Consider the following 22,385-nt stretch of genomic DNA (forward strand, 5'->3'; position numbering starts at 1 on the left):
TCCCCACCCCCCAGGCTCAGTACACAACTGTTCCCCCCCCCACCCCCCAGGCTCAGTACACCAACTGTTCCCCCCCCCACCCCAGGCTCAGTACCAACTGTTTCCCCCCACCCCCAGGCTCGGTACACCAACTGTTCCCCCCCCACCCCCAGGCTCTGTACCTGCTGTTCCCCCCACCCCCAGGCTCAGTACACCAACTGTTCCCCCCCACCCCCAGGCTCAGTTCACCATGTTCCCCCCCCACCCCCAGGCTCAGTACACCAACTGTCCCCCCCACCCCCAGGCTCAGTCCTGTTCCCACCCCCAGGCTCGGTACACCAACTGTTCCCCCCACCCCAGGCTCGGTACCAACTGTCCCCCCACCCCCCAGGCTCGGTACCAACTGTTCCCCCCCCCACCCCCAGGCTCGGTACACCAACTGTTCCCCCCACCCCTCAGGCTCAGTACACCATGTTCCCCCCCCACCCCCAGGCTCAGTACACCAACTGTTCCCCCCCCACCCCAGGCTCAGTACACCAACTGTTCCCCCCACCCCCAGGCTCAGTACACCCTGTTCCCCCCACCCCCAGGCTCGGTACCAACTGTTCCCCCCACCCCCCCAGGCTCAGTACACCAACTGTTCCCCCCACCCCCAGGCTCGGTACACCAACTGTCCCCCCCACCCCCAGGCTCGGTACACCAACTGTTCCCCACCCCCAGGCTCAGTACACCAACTGTTCCCCCACCCCCCAGGCTCAGTACACCAACTGTTCCCCCCCACCCCCAGGCTCAGTACACCCTGTTCCCCCCCCACCCCCAGGCTCGGTACACCAACTGTTCCCCCCACCCCCAGGCTCGGTACCAACTGTTCCCCCCCCCAGGCTCGGTACCAACTGTCCCCCCCCACCCCCAGGCTCAGTACACCAACTGTTCCCCCACCCCCAGGCTCGGTACACCAACTGTTCCCCCCCACCCCCAGGCTCGGACCAACTGTTCCCCCACCCCCCAGGTTCGGTACACCAACAGTTCCCCCCACCCAGGCTGGTACACCCTGTCCCCCACCCCCAGGCTCGGTACACCAACTGTTCCCCCCCACCCCCAGGCTCGGTACACCAACTGTTCCCCCCAGCCCCCCAGGCTCGGTACACCAACTGTCCCCCCACCCCCAGGCTCGGTACACCCAACTGTTCCCACCCCCAGGCTCCGGTACACCAACTGTTCCCCCACCCCCAGGCTTGGTACACCAACTGCCCCCACCCCCAGGCTCCGGTACACCAACTGCCCCCACCCCCAGGCTCGGTACACCAACTGTTCCCCCACCCCCAGGCTCGGTACACCAACTGTTCCCCCACACCCCAGGCTCAGTACACCAACTGTTCCCCCCCCACCCCCAGGCTCGGTACCAACCCCCCCCCACCCCCAGGCTCGGTACACCAACTGTTCCCCCAGGCTCGGTACACCAACTGTCCCCCCACCCCCAGGCTCGGTACACCAACTGTTCCCCCCCCACCCAGGCACTGCCCCCACCCCCGGCTGACTGCCCCACCCCCCAGGCTCGGTACACCAACTGTCCCCCCACCCCTCAGGCTCGGTACACCAACTGTTCCCCCACCCCTCAGGCTCGGTACACCAACTGTTCCCCCCACCCCTGTGAGAACTTACCTGTCTGAATCAATAAGGACAGGGCAAAGATGGCGACCACACTAACATTGGAATTGGGGTTAGATATATAAGTTTCGACTCCACTTTAGAGGCTACCTTAGCATAAGTGAGTCATTTACATATAGTTTAGTCTCATCTTAACGTAAATGAGTGAGGCGGATAGATTTTCAACATCTCTTGGCAGGTGTTCCTAACCTAACCTATTCTAATGGCCCTCCACTCCCACTAGACACCTGTTCTAAGGCCTCCACTCCCACTAGACACCTGTTCTAATGGCCCTCCACTTCAACTAGACACCTGGGCTAATGGCCCTCCACTCCCTATGGACCCTACGTCTAATGGCCTCCAAACTTAGTGGACCCCGTACCTATTCCTGTTCTAGTGGGCCCCATCCCTTTAGGTTAGGTTAGGAGCGTGTTTGACGTGTAACTGCTGGTGACAGGCTCCTCGCCTCCCGGAGGACTCGGTGAGCCAATTGGACATCACCACTAACAGGGCAAGTCTGTTGTTGGTTAATTGGTGTCTTGCTTCAGGCCATTGTATATTAATGTTCATCACTGCCTGTTATGAAACCTTTCCTGTTTTAGCTACGTTTAGTCAGCCCAGTGTTCGTTCTCCTCTCATGACTAAACTGGTATTGTATCTCTCTCTCTCTCTCTCTCTCTCTCTCTCTCTTTTCTCTCTCTCTCTCTGAATAATTCTTGGTCACCTTTGTTGGCCTGATAACAGCCTCGTGTCTGTGTCTGAAACCAAAAAATATAAATATATGTAACTGACGTGTGTTAGAAAAAACTGGTTTGCACAATTTTTTCGCCGTCTTCAATTAATTGCAAAGACTTTTATCCCGGCCGTGGTAGTGGGATGAAGGGATCTATCGTACGTGGGTGTTTTTGTGTTTGACTGAAATAAAAAGAGTTAATGTCAACAAATGTGCCAGTTGTTAGTGGAATATCACGCCTCTTGGTACAGGTAAAGCGTGATGGTAAATAATATACGTGTTCCTGTTGAGTTGAGTCCGTTCGTTTAAGGCCAGTCTTAGGTGTACTGTTGCTATGTAGGAGCCGTTAGTGTGTTTAATGTTAAAATAATGAAGCGACAACACACACACACACACACACACACACACACACACACACACACACACACACACACACACACCACCACACACACACACACACACACACACACACACACACACACACACCACACACACACACACACACACACACATACCTCACGTAGAATGCCCCCCAAAAGAGCAAGTTTCATTGAGAATTATTGATAAAACATAAAGGGAGCGAGTGAGGACAGGAGACGAACAGGCTTGGTCCTAAGAGTGTCCGTCAGCAACCACTGGTGATTCACTGCCGACACCCACCACCAGCAAAAACATTAGCTGTTGCTCCCAGGGTCCTGTGTAGCAACGACACACTTATCATAATAACCTGCCCTTGTGACGACCATCCTCCACTGGCTCACCTTCAGGTACCCGCGTCCATGAACCTCACGCCCCAGGCTTTACATGATATATGAAGTACCTGCTTGATGCGTGAAGTTCCCAGTGTTGGAGACATTTGTACGCAGTTCCCACGTGATCCAAGCAAAGATTCATCGATGGTCTATTATAGATTACCATCTGTTTTATCAAATCTCTAATTGCACCCCGTCTCCTGTGCAACATCGCCCAGTACTGCATGGACTGAAGGACCTGTGTGGGACCTGCCTCGAGTTGGGGGAGTGTGCGTCATTGTGAGGTTGTTGGTCTGTGTTGCACCATCTCTGGGGTGATGGTGAGGGAGGCTGAGAGGGGGCTAACACCGTTCTCGTGCAGTGTCTTGCCCCCTGTACAGGTATTCCATCACATCCAGCAGGACCTCCCCAGTAACCCTTCCCTCCCCCGGCACCATGGACCCTATAATGGGCGGTGTCCCATCCAACATACCTGTACCACCTGCAGTAGAATAACGAACTGCTTAGCAAATAGGAAAAAAAAAAGCTACGGTAGCAGATGTATTTATTTTACGTCTGTTTCTCTGTAGTAGCTGTGATTTTGTTGTGTCTGTGTGGTGTAATACTGAAGCGTCGTGTCGTCCATGTCATGCAGTGTTAGTGATTATCTGGGCAGTGGAGACGGGCCAGTGTGTGGGAGAACATATTCGCGGTTCATCTTGAATTTACGCGACGTTCAAGTTACACATTATGAGGTTTACTGTTCTCTCACTTGTGTTAAGAATAAAGTTTTCTTATGTTGAGTAGTATACTTATGTAGTCTGATATGTTGATACCCTACATCACAACATGGGGTATATATAGGGTTAATCTTGTCATTACGTCTGTCTGTTCGGTAACTTGATAAAGGCAGTGGATGGATATAAAATTTGTTGTGCAGCTGCCTATCATAAATATCTAGGCAGTTTTATTATCCGAGTTTTATTTGCCAGAGTTATGACCACTGTTCCATTGAGTAATTTCGTTGAAGTAATCAGAAGCATCAGTACAGGTACACATAAAAGAACAGGGTTACAACACTCATGTCCGAAACTGTTCTTAATCAAAGGAAATACTGCAGTGCCATTTATGGGGACAAGCAGTTCGGAGTCTCAGTCGTGTAAAGGGAATTTTGCTCATGACTGTACGTATATTATTATGTCGGCCGTAAAGTTTGTTCAACATATAATACTTGGCCATATAGTGAGTGTTGACTCGGAGTGATGTGTGCTGGTAGTGTGAGACAAGATGACGTCAGATAAGAAACGTGGTGAGAGGGTGTAAAACCAGGCTGCCTGAGGGTGGAGGAGGGTGCCTGAGGGAGGAGTAGGGTGTCTGGGGGAGGAGGAGGCTGCCTGAGGGAAGATGAGGGTGCCTGAGGGTGGAGGAGGGTGTCTGGGGGAGGAGGAGGCTGCCTGAGGGAAGATGAGGGTGCCTGAGGGTGGAGGAGGCTGCCTGAGGAAGATAGGGGTACCTGAGGTGGAGGCTGCCTGAGGGATGATGGGGATGCCTGAGGGAAGATGAGGGTGGAGGAGGCTGCCTGAGGAAGGTGAGGGTGGAGGAGGCTGCCTGAGGGAAGATGGATGAGGGTGCCTGAGGGATGGTAGGGTAGTCTGGGGGAAGGTGCCTGAGGGATGGGGTGCCTGAGGGTGGGAGGCTGCCTGGGGAGATGAGGGTGAGGGGTGGACAGGAGGCTGCCTGAGGGAAGATGAGGTATGAGGGTGGGAGGCTGCCTGAGGGAAGATGAGGGGGAGGAGGCTGCCAGGGAAGATGAGGTGGAGGAGGCTGCCTGAGGAAGATGAGGGGGAGGCTGCCTGAGGGAAGACAGAGGCTGCCTGGGAAGATGAGGTGGAGGAGGCTGCCTGAGGGAAGATGAGGGTGCCTGGGGTGGAGGAGGAGGCTGGAGGGGAAGATGAGGGGGTTGAGGGTGGAGGCTGCCTGAGGGAAGATGAGGGTGGAGGAGGCTGCCTGAGGGAAGATGAGGGTGGAGGAGGCTGCCTGAGGGAAGATGAGGGTGCTTGAGGGTGGAGGAGGAGGCTGGAGGGCGCCTGAGGAGGGGGTTGGATGGTGACGACGATGGGAGGTCAAGAAGGTGACGGTGTGTGGTAGGTTAGTGAGAGGGGCGGGGGTGATGAGGGGGAGTAAGGGGTGATGAGGGGAAGTAAGGGGTGATGAGGGGGAGGGGTGATAAGGAAAGGGGGAGTATATTGATGGGGGTGGATAATGCATCGTAGTAGTGGTGGTGGTAGTAGTGACCTGTGGTGTAATGGTTAGCATACTCGTCTCACACGCGAGCGGACCCGGGTTAGATCCCCGGGCAGGGTGAAACTATGGGCAAGTTGCTTTACGCCATTTGCCTCTGTCTCCCCAGCAGTAATTGGGAGCCTGGATGTTAATCGATTTGCGGATCGTATTCCAGGGTAATGGTTAGCCAATGCAGTTGGCGAGTTGTCCGGTCTTCTCGGACTATTCTTTGACACTGGGTCGTGCAACTCGTTAACTTTGGGTGTGGTAGTTGCGTTGGAGACAGCTTCTACACCTTAAACAAATTCACACCTAGGTGGCCCTTGGGCCGGCCATCCTCGTTACACGAGGGGCAACCATTATATTATTATAGTAGTAGTAGTGGTGTTAGTAATAATAATGAGTATTATAGTTAAAATAAACACGCCAGCATATTATGATAAAGGTTATAATTATATATTAGTAGTAGTGGTCATTTTTATTGTGGTTTTTAAACAATATTATTATTTATCAACAATATTGAGAAACTCGTAATTTAATTTTTATATTTCTTTGTATTATTAAACCTCTTTCATCCAGATGTACCTAGGGTTTTTTTCTTTTGCTGTTACGTGTGTGTGTGTGTGCGGTAATGTGTGTTAAAAGCGTGCCTTTGTGTGTGTATGTATGAATGCTGCGAAGAATTAAAAAAAACCCGAGACAACAAGTAGAGTGTGTGTGCACGTGAAGTTACAAGACGCTGGGTATAATCTTGTTAGATACTGTCCGTGGAGTCATCGTCATGCCACAAGTGCATTACCGCTGTACGAGGGTTATTGAGCGTGACTGTGGCGGCCGCTGCTGCACGACCTCAAGTATGATAATGATTGGTTGTCTCGTCCTTATGGTTATTGCTGCCTGCTGGATGCCTGATAATGATTGGTTGTCTCGTCCTTATGGTTATTGCTGCCTGCTGGATGCCTGATAATGATTGGTTGTCTCGTCCGTATGGTTATTGCTGCCTGTTGGATGCCTGATAATGATTGGTTGTCTCGTCCGTATGGTTAATGATTGGTTGTCCCTTAAATGAATAATATTTTTTTTGTTTATCTTTCGTCGCTTCAGCAACAGTAGATGCAATGTAATTAGATGTTGTTTATAATGCCTACTTGAGCAACACCAGATCCATGGGTATTGTTTTGAGTGTTTATGATTTGTTTGATATTGCAGCAGAATATTTACGATCATTAATTATTGTCTTATTGTCATTAATATTTGTAAAGACCAAATAGACGATAATTATTGGTTTTCTTCCACGTTTCATCAAAAAATACCTAAGGACAATTTTAATCTTGTTTAATTCTCACTAGACTAAGACACAGCCAGAGTTAGTGGTTCTTTTTTCTTTGACATGGAGTATAATGTATCGTCGGAAGAATGAGGATTAATCTTACTTAATATCTGCAGTTATTGGTGTAGCGTGATGGTGGATGATGGTGATTCCTCTTACTGTTGTGGCTGGTGGTGATAAATGGTGTTCTGTGATGGTGATTAATCTTTTTGTTTATTAATGATAGTTCCAGATACTCCACAGTGTGAGTATTAGGTTGTCTCATTGTCGTCTTCTTCAGAGAGCAACATGACTGATTAATCTTTTGTTCACCTACTATTGTTTTACTATATATACGATGCTATTGGTCATGTCACTGTCATAGTCATTAGGTCTTGACCAGATGAAGGATAGCTTATATATGATTGTCTTTAATATGTCTACTAGAAAGTATCGACTATAAAGTTAACCCAAATTCTCTCTCGACATTTGGCAATATCTGGCATCGGCTTTTGGATCTTATCTGTGAATGGTTGGTAGCTGGTGATCACTACTGTTAGTTGCTGTATGTCAGATTAACTATGAAAAGGAACTCTAATAAGTGTGAAATTAGAGTTTAGACTTTGTGGTGTCATTCCTCCTCATACCTATATGACCCTCAAGTTGATACCAGGTGTTGCCAGAAGTAATTTGGGTATGTTGCTGAAGGCAGGTTAATATAGAGATGTGCTGTGTGATGTTTGATGATGTCTGCCTGCCCGGTTACTGGGTACACGCACATGCACTTACATCAGGTGTACATCCATCCAATGTACACACGCAGACACACGCAGACACACACACACACACACACACACACACACACACACACACACACACACACACACACACACACACACACACACACACACACACACACACACACACACACACACACACCACCCACCACTGAGTCCCACACTGGCTCAACTTTCATCAATCCCCTCCTCCTCTCCTCCAATTCCCCTTGTACACACACACACACACACACACACACCGTCTTAGTAATTAAATGTTACGTCATGTAAATTTATTAGGGTGTCTGATACAAGCACCACCACTGTCCGGTTTGCAGTCACCACCACTTCCACGCCTCTGTGTTGTTCGACTTGTAAACAGGGCTTTGTGTTGCTAAATGTGTCTTGTTATGTTGCTGTAAATGTTGGTTTGCTATAAAATGTGTGTTTTTGCATATAGCTGTATGTGTTTTTTGTTGCAAGTGCTTGATGTGTATTATTGCTCTAAATGCATGCTTTAATGTTTAAGTGTGTGTGTGTGTGTGTGTGTGGGTGTGTGTGTGTGTGTGTGTGTGTGTGTGTCTGCGTGTGTCTGCGTGTGTACATTGGTGTAAGTGCTTGCTGCGTAGGTGTTGCTTCACGTGTTTCCAGCTGTAATTACTTTCTGCCATCACCAGCCTTTCAACCACCCACCTTAATACCAGGCCTTTGTGTGTGTGCGCGTGTGTGTATGTGTGTGTATGTGTTTGTGTGCGTGTGTGTAATGCTGTGATGAAGCTGTGGGGGTTCTAGTGTGTTTCTGTGAGTCCCTGTAACTCGCTTTTAATGTCTGTGTTGCTATAAAATCGTATAAATTTTGCTGTGAGTATTACTATGGCGTGCTGTGAGTATTACTATGGCGTATTGTGAGTATTACTGTGGCGTGTTGTGAGTATTACTATGGCGTGTTGTGAGTATTACTATGGCGCATTGTGAGTATTACGATGGCGTGTTGTGAGTATTACTATGGCGTGTTGTGAGTATTACTATGGCGTGTGCTGTGAGTATTACTATGGCGTGTTGTGAGTATTACTGTGGCGTGCTGTGAGTATTACTATGGCGTGTTGTGGCTTGCTATTAGTGTGCCTGTCTGAGTAATAGCAATATTTATCTCCGTGGTCAGTGTCAATTGTTACGAGCCCAACTAAGCAAGTAAGATTGATAGAATCCATTTTTCACATTCCTAGACGTTTTGTAGTCTGTGTGTGTGTGTGTGTGTGTGTGTGGGTGTGTGTGTGTGTGAGGGTCAAATTGTAAAAGGAAAATTATTAGTGAAGGGTCAAAATTTGATTGGTCATGTCTTTGAAATGCCGTGTTGTAAGCTTATACCGCTGGAACATTAACAATGGGACCATTTTTTTTTTAGGTTTTAACTACACTAATCTATTAAAGAGATGAAGTTTCGGTCTATTTATAACAGTTGTTCGTTACATAAACAAATGAGTTCAGTTTGTCCCTTATCATTCTTCCTGACGACGATGCAATTTACCCGAGTCATGTGTTGCAGTTGTGGAAGACAGTGTATTGTTAACAGGTGTGTACATTTGGTTAGGTTTGGTAGTGTTGGAGAGTTACGTGGTATGTTGACTTATATGGTCAGGTATGGAGGTAATGTTTGGTTGATGTTTGGTTGATGGGGATGTGTGTGTGTGTCTGTGTGTGTCTGTGTGTGCGTGTTGGAGGGTGAGGAGGGGAGCGTGAGGCCCCCATACACACCGTAGGGGGAGGCGAGGCAGACCTTGGACTATCAGGAACACAGATCAAGGCCACATACTTCCTGCTACCACCACCACCACACCACTACCATCACAATTCTACCACACAAGCACTATACACCACATCTGTCGCACCTAATCAGCTGGTGGGTTTAGGAAGATACACATACCACAACACAGGTGAATTTATATATATATTTTTATGAGCGTCACCTTAATGATACTGCATTAGTAATTATGGTCCATTGAAGACTATTAATGTCTTCTATTAACTCACAAATCCCCCAAAACAGTATCGTGCCTCCTGGTGGGTGGGTTGGTAGTGTGGGTGAAGGGAGGGGAGCAGTGTAAGGCTAAGTAGCGCTGCGTCACCTTTTTGTCATTAGCTCGCGGAGGTGGGAGAGTGATGGTTAGTCTTACCCCCTACCCCCTCTCCCTCCCTCCCCTCTTCCCCCACAATCCCTCTCCCCCCACCACCCCTCTCCCCATCCGTTCCCCTCACCCCTTCCTCCATCCCTTTCCCTCACCCCTTCCTCCATCCCATCCCTCACCCCCTTCCCCTCACCCCTTCCTCCATCCCTTTCCCTCACCCCTTCCTCCATCCCATCCCTCACCCCCTTCCCCTCACCCCTTCCTCCATCCCTTCCCCTCACCCCTTCCTTCACCCCTAGTAGTGCTGGTTCATTGTACGTCATGGCCTCCAGACCCTCCCAAGCTGCATTTATTGGGAGGAGGGAGGCAAGGACAATTTTCTGGGACACCCTGTATAAGTGTTCAGGGGTTACCAATACCCCCTCTCTTCCTTATGAGCGCCTCTGGTGACACTATACATGGAATGAGATATTAAATGACGCCTAATACTAGTAGTAGTTGTAATAGTAGTAATGATAATAGTTGTAGTAGTACCGGTAAAAGTAGTAGAAGTAATAATAATAGTAGTCGTAGTACTACTGGTAGTAATAGTAGCTGGAGATACAACCGTTGGTAATTAATTTCTGATAAACTACGATTAATCTGCAGTAAAGGGATATACTATTCTAAATCCCTTGAGTATAGTAAACTAAACCATTGCAAGACTACTGTGCTGTGAGTTAATCTCGTGAGTGCCTTGACTGTGTTTATCCCTTGAGTACTATGTGTTAACCCTAGGTCTGGCTTTGGATTTAATGTCTTCTGAAGTTTTGACCAGATTCCTTTAGTAACCCCCCCATTTTCTGTGTTACCTCCGTTTTCTGTAACTTCTTTTTTTTGTCACTTCCGTTTTCTGTGTCACTTCCGTTTTCTGTCACCGCTGTTTTCTGTGTCACCGCCGTTTTATGTGTCACTTCCGTTTTCTGTGTCACCCCCGTTTTCTGTCACCTCCATTTTCTGTGTAAATCCGCTCTCGGTGACAGTGGTATCGTGTTTTTCCAGGTTGTGGCCAAAAGCATGGTGGCGTCCCCTTCCTACCTCGACGTCGCCAGCACCAGCAAGCCCTCACACTCTACATCACCAACATATAGTAGTCATCAACAGTGCTGAGGTGAGTAGTCGGGGACGCTGTGAAGGTGTGTTCCTGTCTTGGTTCTTTAGGTAACATTGTGTATCTTTACTTTTCTTGTATCTTAACATTGTCTACGTTTACTTCTGTATGCAACTCTCTCTCTCTCTCTCTCTCTCTCTCTCTCTCATATCTTCTCCATGTGTTTATGCTGACCCTTTGAGAATGATGGTTTAACCGTTTAGCGAGTATAATTGACCTTTTAAAAGTTACAGTATACCTTAAACCAGAGCAAAATTATCGATTAAACCAACGTCTTCGAAGGTTTAACTAATTTCGTCTAATAAATTTGTAGTTTACAGCATTTTTTGTTCTCTAATATTTGTTTGTGTTAATAATCGTTTTGTATGTTAATTGTGAACGTTATTTATCTTTTATTAAAATTTCTAATGTTGTCTGGTGTTGAGCTGCCACGTGCCTAGAGGCTTTACACCAGGTTAAAAATATTTGAACTAATAATGTTAAACACTAAAAAATTTAATATATGTATCGAATAGATTTATGAAAATTACCAATATTTTTAATTGGTCAATGTGAACATAATTATGTTAGCTGATAGAAGATATATATTGTATGTGGAGATGATGCAAGCTTAAATAGAATACATCAAAGCGTTCAGCAGACGTAACAGAATGTAATGAAGACAAAAAAATTGAAATACGAAGGAAAAATAGACAAAAAAACACAACAAAGCGATGAACGGAAAGGCATGGCAAGAATAACATGAACAATGTATGGTAGTCACTAGGTTGGTTTAGGATGAAGGAACACATGGGAAGCAATATTTGGTGCCACTATAGCGTGCGGTCTACCTAACCTAACCCACCTCTGTCACGTTTTCTTTTTCTTGCATGACACTACCACATCGATGACAAGGCTCTGCTTCTTGCGGTGCGTCCAGAAGATTGTTTTCACGTAAAAATGCAACCGCGGTTTCTTCTGTGAAGATGACACCTGTGTAGAAATCTTTCAAGATCATTGTAGGGGTAAAATGTGTTAGACTGATGTTCTCGGCTTAAATTTTAGGAGAATACTGATGTTTGTCTTCGTTGATCCCCCTTCTATAAGGTTGGTTAGGGTCCTGGTGTTTAGGTAGTCAGGTCAGGTCCGTAGACTACGGATATTGCGGTAGACCGCACGCTATAGTAGCGCCCAATATTTATACCGGCCGGGGGGCTTACCTGTTGGCTGTTGTATCTCATTAAATAAACAGGACCTCCTGCAGTACCTCATGGTCAGGACCTCCTGCAGTACCTCATGGTCAGGAGCTCCTGCAGTACCTCATGGTCAGGAGCTCCTGCAGTACCTCATGGTCCAATACTGATTTGTTGTCAAGGATAAAAGGTAAAGACAAGTTACTCAGTTCAGTCATTGTTGTACTCGTGGGGTTAGGAGGTCTTCAGGACTAAGTTCATCGTACTTAAGAGATTTAGATATTGTACTCGAGGGGTTAGGACTTAGATCATAGTACTCAAGGGATTAACATACTTTACGATGGTCTAATTCGTTGTACTCAAGGCCAGGGGGTTGGTATCGTACTCAATAGGCCAGTTAATTGAGATTCATGTTTTTTTATTACTAGATGAATCAATGTTTTCTCGCAGGGGGCCAAATTGAACCTGTCCTGACGTTACTTGAATCGGGGTGTCGTGTGAGAGGAGGGGGGGGTGGTAGGAGGGAGGGAGGGGAGACTCGGTTAATATATCGTTCTCACGCTACAAAGTTCCTGAATGTGGGGGAAGATGGGGAATGGATTTGGGGAGATGATTGAAGCAAGTTGGGTGTGTGGCCATAAGGGAGTGAAGCAAGTTGTGTGTGTTGCCAGTGGGGAATGAAGCACGGTGTGTGTGGGGGTGTGGGGGGGTGTGGGGGTGGGGGTGTGGGGGTGGTGGGGGAGTGAATATCGTCCCTTGTTAGTTGTTTTCCCTCGCCTTTTATGGTTAAGTCTTTTGATGGCAGCGAAAATGTCGTCATTTTTACCTTTCGACTCTACCGTAACCTGACTGTGGGCCAAGTTAGGTCATGAGTGATAGATAGGTTAGGTCAGGTTAGGTCATATTGGCTATTACTCTAATGTTATGGACTAGAAAATATTGTTATATACAAGGAAAGTTAAATACACTATAGAAGAAAACCGTTGTGCCTGTGATACCGCTACTGTTCACGTTGTTGTGTTTATGACAGTATGATGTATGGTTTAATGATGTGTTTAGAGACGAGGTAAGATGTTTTTTTCCGTCTGCCGACCGACGAAGATGCTGTCCGTCTGTCTAATTGTCTCTCTGTTCGTCTGTCTGTCCGTGATTATACTCATGTACAGTACAGTCCTCGTTACTAGTGCGTTTACAGGGGCTCATTATATAAACATTCCACAAATCAATACATTGGGATATTTGTTTTCATATTGTTTTACTTTGATTCCATTGTGTATTTACTATTACGAGTTTTCCTCTGTTGAATGTTAACAAACACGACGCTGCCACACTGCACAATGCCTGACGAGCTCCTGTAAACGCAGTAGTGGAGGGGACTGTACCTTATCTCTCTACCTCTTAGCTTGTGGCAGTACATACATGGCAGCTGGAAGAACCTGCTTTCCGTAATTTTAAATAGCTGTTGTCTTGTGTATTGACCTTCATGGATTACGTGTTTAAACGCCCTAGTAGTTGAAGCACAGAAACCTAACCTAACCTAACCAAACATGGTGGCTGAGCAGAAAGGAGGGGAAATTTGGACTTTAAATAGTGCTTGAGTTTTCCTGCCTCGGCGGTCCGTCAGTTACCGCAAAAAACAGTTGAAGGAATTTGGCGTCCAGGAGCGCGGAGGTCAACTACCTTCTCCTCCCCCCCCTTCCTCCTCCTCCCCCCTTCCCCCTCCTCCCCCCCCCTCCTCCCCCTTCCCCTCCTTCCCCCTCCTCCCCCCTTCCTCCTCCTCCATCTCAGCGTAACCTGACTAGAAAAATGTCTAATGCTTGTAAGTAAATTCCTAAGTGTATAATTACCTAAATACTTTCTCCACGTGTAAGAATTCAAGATTAAACAGTGGGTGTGGTTGGGCGTGTTGTGTGGGTGTATCGCTTGGGTGTGTTGTGTGGGTGTGTCGCTTGGGTGTGTTGTGTGGGTGTATCCTTGGGTGTGTTGTGTGGGTGTGTGTTGGGTGTGTTGTGTGGGTGTATCGCTTGGGTGTGTGTTGTGTGGGTGTGTTGCTTGGGTGTGTGTGTGTGGGTGTGTTGTGGGTGTGTGTCTTGGGTGTGTTGTGTGGGTGTGTCGCTTGGGTGTGGGATGTGTGGGTGTTTTTGGATGTGTTGCGTGGGTGTTGTGTGGGTGTGTTGTTGCGTGGGTGTGTTGTGGGTGGGTTGTTGTGTGTGTTGCGTGGTGTGTCCTTGGGTGTGTTGGTGTGTGTGGGTGTGTTGTGTGGGTGTGTCGCTTGGGTGTGTTGTGTGGGTGTGTCCTTGGGTGTGTTGTGTGGGTGTGTCGCTTGGGTGTGTTGTGTGGGTGTGTGTGTGGGTGTGTGTGCTTGGGTGTGTTGTGTGGGTGTATCGCTTGGGTGTGTTGTGTGGGTGTATCGCTTGGGTGTGTTGTGTGGTGTGTTGCTTGAGTGTGTTGTGTGGGTGTGTCGCTTGGGTGTGTTGTGTGTGTTGTGTGTCCTTGGGTGTGTTGTGTGGGTGTGTCGCTTGGGTGTGTGTTGTGTGGTGTGTCGCTTGGGTGTGTTGTGTGGTGTGTCGCTTGGGTGTGTGTGTGGGTGTATCGCTTGGGTGTGTTGTGTGGGTGTGTCGCTTGGGTGTGTCGCTTGGGTGTGTTGTGTGGGTGTGTCGCTTGGGTGTGTTGTGTGGGTGTGTCGCTTGGGTGTGTTGTGTGGGTGTATCGCTTGGGTGTGTTGTGTGGGTGTGTCGCTTGGGTGGTGTGTTGTGTGGGTGTGTCGCTTGGGTGTGTTGTGTGGGTGTGTGTGTGTTGTGTGGTGTGTCCTTGGGTGTGTGTGTGGGTGTGTGCTTGGGTGTGTTGTGTGGGTGTGTCTTGGGTGTGTTGTGTGGGTGTATCGCTTGGGTGTGTTGTGTGGGTGTGTCGCTTGGGTGTGTTGTGTGGGTGTGTCGCTTGGTGTGTTGTGTGGGTGTGTCGCTTGGGTGTGTTGTGTGGGTGTGTCGCTGTGTGTGGGTGTGTGTGTGGGTGTGTGTGCTTGGGTGTGTTGTGTGTGTGTGTCGCTTGGGTGTGTTGTGTGGGTGTGTCCTTGGGTGTTTTGGGATAGGTGTTTTGGATGTGTTGTGGGTGTATGTGTGTGGGTGTGTTGGTGGGTGTTGTGTGGGTGTGTTGCGTGGGTGTGTTGTGTTGTGTGCGTGGGTGTGTGTTGTGTGGGTGTGTCGCTGTGTGTGTTGTGTGGGTGTCGCTTGGGTGTGTTGTGTGGGGTAGTGTGTGCTTGGGTGTGTTGTGGGTGTAGTGGGTGTATGTTGGGTGTGTTGTGGTGTGTCGCTTGGGTGTGTTGTGTGGGTGTGTCGCTGGGTGTGTTTGTGGTGTGTAGTATGGGTGTGTTGTGGGTGTGTCGCTTGGGTGTTTTGGGATGTAGTTGTGCGGGTGTTTTTGGATGTGTTGCGTGGGTGTGTTGCGTGGGTGTGTTGCGTGGGTGTGTTGTGTGGGTGTGTCGCTTGGGTGTTTTGGGATGTAGTTGTGCGGGTGTTGCGTGGGTGTGTTGCGTGGGGGTGTCGCTTGGGTGTGTTGTGTGGGTGTATCGGTGTGTTGTGTGGGCGTATCGGGTGTGTGGGTGTGCCTTGGGTGTGTTGTGGTGTACTTGGGTGTGTTGTGTGGGTGTATCGTTTGGGTGTGTTGTGTGGGTGTGTCCTTGGGTGTGTTGTGTGGGTGTGTCGCTTGGGTGTGTTGTGTGGGTGTGTCGCTTGGGTGTATTGTGTGGGTGTGTCGCTTGGGTGTGTTGTGTGAGTGTGTTGTGTGGGTGTGTCCTTGGGTGTGTTGTTTGGTGTGTCGCTTGGGTGTTTTGGGATGTAGTTGTGCGGTGTTTTTGGATGTGTTGCGTGGGTGTGTTGCGTGGGTGTGTTGCGTGGGTGTGTTGTGTGGGTGTGTGCTTGGTGTTGGGATGTGTGGGGTCGTGGGTGTGTTGCGTGGGGGTGACTCAGATTATGTTGATATTCTTAACTCTATAATAAGGTCATCATATTAAACACTACTACCACCTTCCCGTGTCACTAAAGTATAGAAACACCAGGACAAACAGTTTGCTTCTCCGAGTTTGTCAGGTTTTCACAGCTAAAATAAACCTTCACTGCTGGGTATTAATTTTTTGGGTAATATAATCTTTATCTATTACATGTTAAGAAGCTTACCGTTGTTATACTTCTACCCGTATGAGAGATCATTTATGTGTCAATATTCTCTCCTGTATTATAATTTTGACCGTAATCGCATCGGTTTATAATCCTGGTGTATCCGGCTATCACTTCCATAATGCTTCGAGTCATAATTAACGAGGAAGTCATATTCGGATTATTTATGATAGCTTTTTCCCAGTGTTCGTTGACTGTTTTATGAGTTAATTCCATCACAATATGGCTACACAGTGACAAAGGCAGGATTAAATCATTCTGTTGGGCTGTAAACGGGAATGAAATCTATGGCGTTAGCTCATAGTGTTTACATTTCGAGTTCAACATGAGAGCATAACACACAGCTGTTTGGATCCGCGTGTGGAATATATGACAACGGGATAAAGTTTACTCGCGCGTTTTTAATAATATAAACAAAGCACGTGGCGAACTGAGCCTGTGTTTTTGTGACATGAATACCAAGCAGGAGTGACCTTCAGACTAGTATGGGTCTCAGATGATATGTCGTCAGTGGCTCTCAGGTGTTATGTTGTCAGTGGCTCTCAGACGTTGTTTTGTTGTCAGTGGCTCTCAGATAATGTTATGCTGTCAGTGGCTGTTAGACGTCTTATGCTGTCAGTGGCTGTTAGACGTCTTATGCTGTCAGTGGCTGTCAGACCAGTGGTGATGTGGCTGTCAGACGCTGGTACCAATAGCAGCGTTGGTAAGAAGGTTAGGTTAGTGAGTATCTTAAGGTAATGTTTTGATCGTGGTAATGGTGGTGTTCTTAGTTGTGGTATTGGCAGGGGTCGTGGTGATAGTGGTGGTGGTGGTGTTGGTGTTGGCAGAGGTCGTGGTAGTGGTGTTGGCGGGGGTCGTGGTAGTGGTGGTGTTGGCAGGGGTCGTGGTGATAGTGGTGGTGGTGGTGTTGGCAGAGGTCGTGGTGGTGGTGGTGTTGGCGGGGTTTGGTGGTGATAGTGGTGGTGGTGGTGTTGGCAGAGGTCGTGGTAGTGGTGGTGTTGGCAGAGATCGTGAGTGGTGGTGTTGGCAGGGGTTGTGGTAGTGGTGGTGTGTGTTGGCAGGGGTTGTGGTAGTGGTGGTGTTGGCAGGGGTCGTGGTGGTGGTGTTCTTGGTTGTGGTATTGGCGGGGGTCGTGGTGATAGTGGTGGTGGTGGTGGTGTTGGTGGCAGGGGTTGTGGTAGTGGTGGTGTTGGCAGAGATCGTGGTAGTGGTGGTGGTGTTGGCAGGGGTTGTGGTAGTGGGTGTGGCAGGGGTTGTGGTAGTGGTGGTGTTGGCAGGGGTCGTGGTAGTGGTGGTGTTGGCAGAGGTCGTGGTAGTGGTGTGGTTTTGGCAGAGTCGTGGTAGTGGTGGTGTTGGCAGAGGTTGTGGTGGTGTTGGCAGGGTCGTGGTAGTGGTGGTGTTGGCGGGGTTGTGGTAGTGGTGGTGTTGGCAGGGGTTGTGGTGGTGGTGGTGTTGGCAGGGGTCGTGGTGATAGTGGTGGTGGTAGTGGTGGTGTTGGCAGAGGTCTGTGGTAGTGGTGGTGTTGGCAGGGTCGTGGTAGTGGTGGTGTTTGAAGGTCGTGGTAGTGGTGGTGTTGGCAGAGATCGTGGTGGTGGTGGTTGCTGGCAGGGGTCGTGGTGGTGATGGTTCTGTTGGCGGGGATCATGGTAGTGTGGTGGTTGTGTTGGCGGGGTCGTGGTGTAGGGTGTTGGCAGGGGTCGTGGTGGTAGTGATGTTGGGGGTGTCGTGGTAGGGTGTTGGCAGGGGGTCTGGTGGTAGTGATGTTGGCAGGGTCGTGGTAGTGGTGTTGGCAGGGGTCGTGGTGGTGATGGTTCTGTTGACAGGGATCTGGTAGTGGTGGTTGTGTTGGCGGGGTCGTTAGTGGTGTTGGCAGGGGTCGTGGTGGTAGTGATGTTGAGGGGTCGTTGGTAGTGATGTTGGCTATGATCCTGGCAGTGTAGTGATCTTGACTCTCGGACATGGCAGAAGCGTGGTGGTGGTGGTGGTAGTGATTTTGTTCTTCAGGCTGGGGTCGTGGTAGTAGCCTGGACGTGTGGCTGGGGTCGTTGAAGTAGCCTGGTCGTGGTGTGGTTTGGATCGTGGAAGTAGTCTGGCCGTTGTATGGCTGGGGCCGCGGTAGTAGTCTGGCCGGTATGGTTGGGGTCGTGGTAGTGAGTCTCTGGTCGTGGAGTAGCCTGGTCGTGGTGTGGCTGGGGTCGTGGTGTAGCTGGGGTCGTAAAGTAGTCTGGTCGTGAATTGGCTGGGGTCGTAAAAGTAGTCTGGTCGTGGTGTGGCTGGGGTCGTGGTGTGGCTGGGTTTGTAAAGTAGTCTGGTCGTGGTGTGGCTGCATGGAAGGCAGGATGGCCACGAAGACCAGACCAGACCACTCGACAGGTCAGTTTGTTGGCCGGCCTCAAGGACAAGGATGCTTATGGCAACTTGCATGCCTCACTGCATCTGTGTGTGTGTGTGGGCAGGCTTATTTATATTACATACGCTTGCTAAGGTGTGTGTGTGTGTGTGTGTGTGTGTGTGTGTGTGTGTGGGTAGAAGAAACTGTTCTTTGTCTGTGCATTATTGAATCTATACACAGTTACGACTTGCACCTATTGATAATGCCTTCTCTGGCTCGTTCTGAGTGGAATTGTTCGATCAAAGGTCTATTGTGTTTTAAATTGGCTATATTTTCTTATATCTTGGCTATATTTGGCTATATTTTTATCTTCTCTATATTGCGTTTTATAATGGGAATATTATATTTCTTTTGGGTGTAATTTATCTCAAGAGTAATCAATTATTATGTTGGTGTGTGTGTGTGTGTGTGTGTGTGTGTGTGTGTGTGTGTGTGTGTGTGTGTGTGTGTGTGTGTTCCGGAAGCAGGAGGATGTAAGGGCGTGTTAAGAGGTCGTCATATATACTGTATATCTGCTTTCTTCCTCCTCCTCACTACTCATCACCTCCCTCTCTGCTTACCTCCCTCACTCCACCCTTGTCATGTACTACCATTAAGCCACCCTAACAAGCCACTCCACCCCCCTAGCAAACCACCCATCCACCCAAACGCAAGATTACGCTACTTTCAACAACCAGCACCTCCCCTACCAAGACCACACCACCACCGCACTCCTCCTCCTTCCCCTCCCTCCTCCCCTCCCCCTCTCCCTCCCCTCTCCCTCCCCTCTCCTCCTTCTTCCTCCCTCCTCCCTCCACCATGTAAAGGTTACTGGGTACTGCCTCGTGTGTGTGATCTCACCGTGGCTCCAACTTGCTGCCAAATTCACCTTCGATGCTCCAGGCAACATCTTGGTTTCAGGGACAACTTATTATTACCTCACATCCCTAAGGGCTTTTGTTGGGTATATACTTCAAGTGGGATTTTGGTTGAGGTTTTGTTGGATTTATGCTTTATCGAATTTGTAGAGCCGCTGTGGGGGATTGTGTAGGGATTTTTATTTTTTTTTTTACACATACGTTCAAGGAATTTTCTTTTTTGGAATAAGTACTCATGTCTTCTAAGTGCTTTTGTTGTGAACTTTGGGGATTTTATTGACTAATTTAGGGGTATTTTTGGGATTATTCGGGATTATTCGGCCCAGCAACAACTTCTAGTAATCCTCACTTCCATAGTGTTGGTGTTAGTCTCTAGAGCTTTTGTTGGGAATCTTTTTGTCAAGTGTTTTTAAAGTAATGATTCGTTGGTGAGTGTGTGTGTGGGGGGGGGCAGTCTTTACAGTAACTGTTGGGTTTACAGTTATATTAATCATTACACTGGACTCCTCTACTATACGCCCCCACCATACGCCTCCTGCCCACCATACGCCTCCATCCGCCACCCCACTATGTGACTCTACCATACTCCCAATATACACCTACCATACTCCACACTATATCCCCTTCACCATACGCCCCTATATGTCTACCAATCTTCCTTACCATACTCCCCTACCATACCCCCACCATATACCCTCATCCTACGCCCCTACCATACACCTCTCTACTTTGGAGGGGGGAAGGAAAGGTGCAGTAATGAGTGATGACTGAAGCTGGCTGACTGATGACGTGTATTGATACTCACCTCCCCTACACCCTGTTGACGACACCACGTCTGCCACTCTGACTCCACCACCTCACTAATACCTTCCTCACTCCACACCTTCATATAGTCTTCCATCATAACATGTTAATCCTGCCAGTACCATCACCTCTTGTTACCAGTAAGACGCATCTGTATTATGGAACAACCAGCAGTAGAAACATTACACTTGACTGGATCTTTCAGGCTTCTCGTAGTGTGTGTTGGTGGGGGTAATGTGATCACTTATACTCGGATGTCACATGAAGAGTCAATGTGTTGTGAAGTCAAGTTGAAGAATTCGTCTCCAAAAAAAAGATGAGCTCTCTATTTTGAGTGTGTGTGTGTGTGTGTGTGTGTGGCTAAGTTAGTAGCTGTCAGGATTCTTCCAATATGACGTGATCATTCTTTTGGGCCGAAACTTCTAACTCCCATAAATTCTCAAAATATTTCATTAACACTAATGTAGTGGATAAGGAGGATGGGGGTGTCAGGTGGTGGGTCATCTAGGGTGTCGGGTAGTGTCATCTAGGGTGTCGGGGGGTGAGTGTCAGGTGGGTTGTCAGTGGTTGTTCTAGTGGCGGTATCAGTGGTTCTTAAGCTGGTAGTGTCAGGGGTTGTGGTGGTAATGTCAATGGTTATCTTGGTGGTGGTGTCAGTGGTTGTTCTGTTAATGGTGTGAAGTGATGATGGTGGTGTAGCGTGCCGTCGGTGGTGCTATCATCAGTAGGTGTGTGAGAGGTAGAGAAACCACATTATTCCACACTCTGGGTCGTATAACCCGGGAGTGTTGAGGCAGCACCACCAGAACAAGACGGTAGCCAGGCCAACGTCTCCTCTCCGCCCACCATGACGGGGCTATGTACACAACACTCAGCTGGGGAACACATTTTCACAACCATTAATTTCGGATCACTGTGTCTTAAAAATATAGCCAAAAACAATAACGTAATTAATATATAACAATAATTATATTAGTCATTGTTGGATGGCATAAGGTCAAGGCTGGCCTTAGATCTCTCTCTCTCTCTCATAAGAAAATGTTACGGGACAAACTTGTAAGCCGTCTCGTGTGTATGAAATATAAGAGAGGCTGTGACTCACCCAGGTGCCTCTGTTGTCTTCGTCATTAGTGTAAACATTGGTGAATATCGCACCTTAATGCTCCTGCAGCAGGGTCTAGGTTTCCTGACCTATACTTACTGACCCAAGGTATCCTGCGTGAGGCTCCCTGACCTAGTTGTGTATCAGTGGCAGTCAACTAAGAGCTTTAGACAACTTTTGTTTTTTCAACCACGGTGGTTGACGGCACACACACACACACACACACACACACACACACACACACACACACACACACACACACACACACACACACACACACACACACACACACACACACACACACACACCACACCCCACACACACACCACACCCCACACACACACACTCACCCCACACACACCACACCCCACACACACACACCCACACACACACACCCCACACACACACCCCACACCACCCCACACACACACACCACACCCCCACACATACACCACACCCCACACACACACCACACCCCCACACACACACTACACCCCCACACACACACACACCCCCCACCACCCCCCACACACACTACACCCCCACACACACACCACACCCCACACACACAACACCCCCACACACTACACCCCCACACACAACACCCCCCACACACTACACCCCACACACCACACCCCCCACACACCACACCCCACACACCACACCCCCACAACACACCACACCCCACACACACACCACACCCCCCCACACACACCACACCCCACACACACCACACCCCACACACACCACACCCCCACACACCACACCCCACACACACCACACCACCCCCACACACACTACACCCCCACACACACACCACACCCCCCACACACACACTACACCCCACACACACTGCACCCACACACACCCCCACACACTACCCCCCACACACACCCCCACACACCACACCCCACACACACCACACCCCCCCCACACACTACACCCCCACACACACCACACCCCCCACACACTACACCCCACACACACCACACCCCCACACACCACACCCCACCCCCACACACAACACCCAACACACACACACTACACCCACACACACACACCACACCCCACACACACACACCACACCCCACACACCACACCCCCCACACACACCACACCCCACACACACACACACCCCACACACACACCACA

The 22,385-nt window shown here is 48.9% G+C and overlaps 1 protein-coding gene across 1 annotated transcript in view; it reads left to right on the forward strand.

The window, feature by feature from the left end:
- LOC121867861 (solute carrier organic anion transporter family member 74D-like) overlaps positions 1–22,385 on the forward strand; it is a gene marked incomplete in the record, with an annotated part of 255,675 nt that overhangs the window by 149,343 nt on the left and 83,947 nt on the right. The window contains 1 exon segment of the mRNA XM_042367986.1: positions 10,626–10,734.

Source organism: Homarus americanus, unplaced genomic scaffold (genome assembly GCF_018991925.1).
Source record: "Homarus americanus isolate GMGI-L3 unplaced genomic scaffold, GMGI_Hamer_2.0 scaffold37032, whole genome shotgun sequence".
In the NCBI taxonomy this organism is placed as follows: domain Eukaryota; kingdom Metazoa; phylum Arthropoda; class Malacostraca; order Decapoda; family Nephropidae; genus Homarus; species Homarus americanus.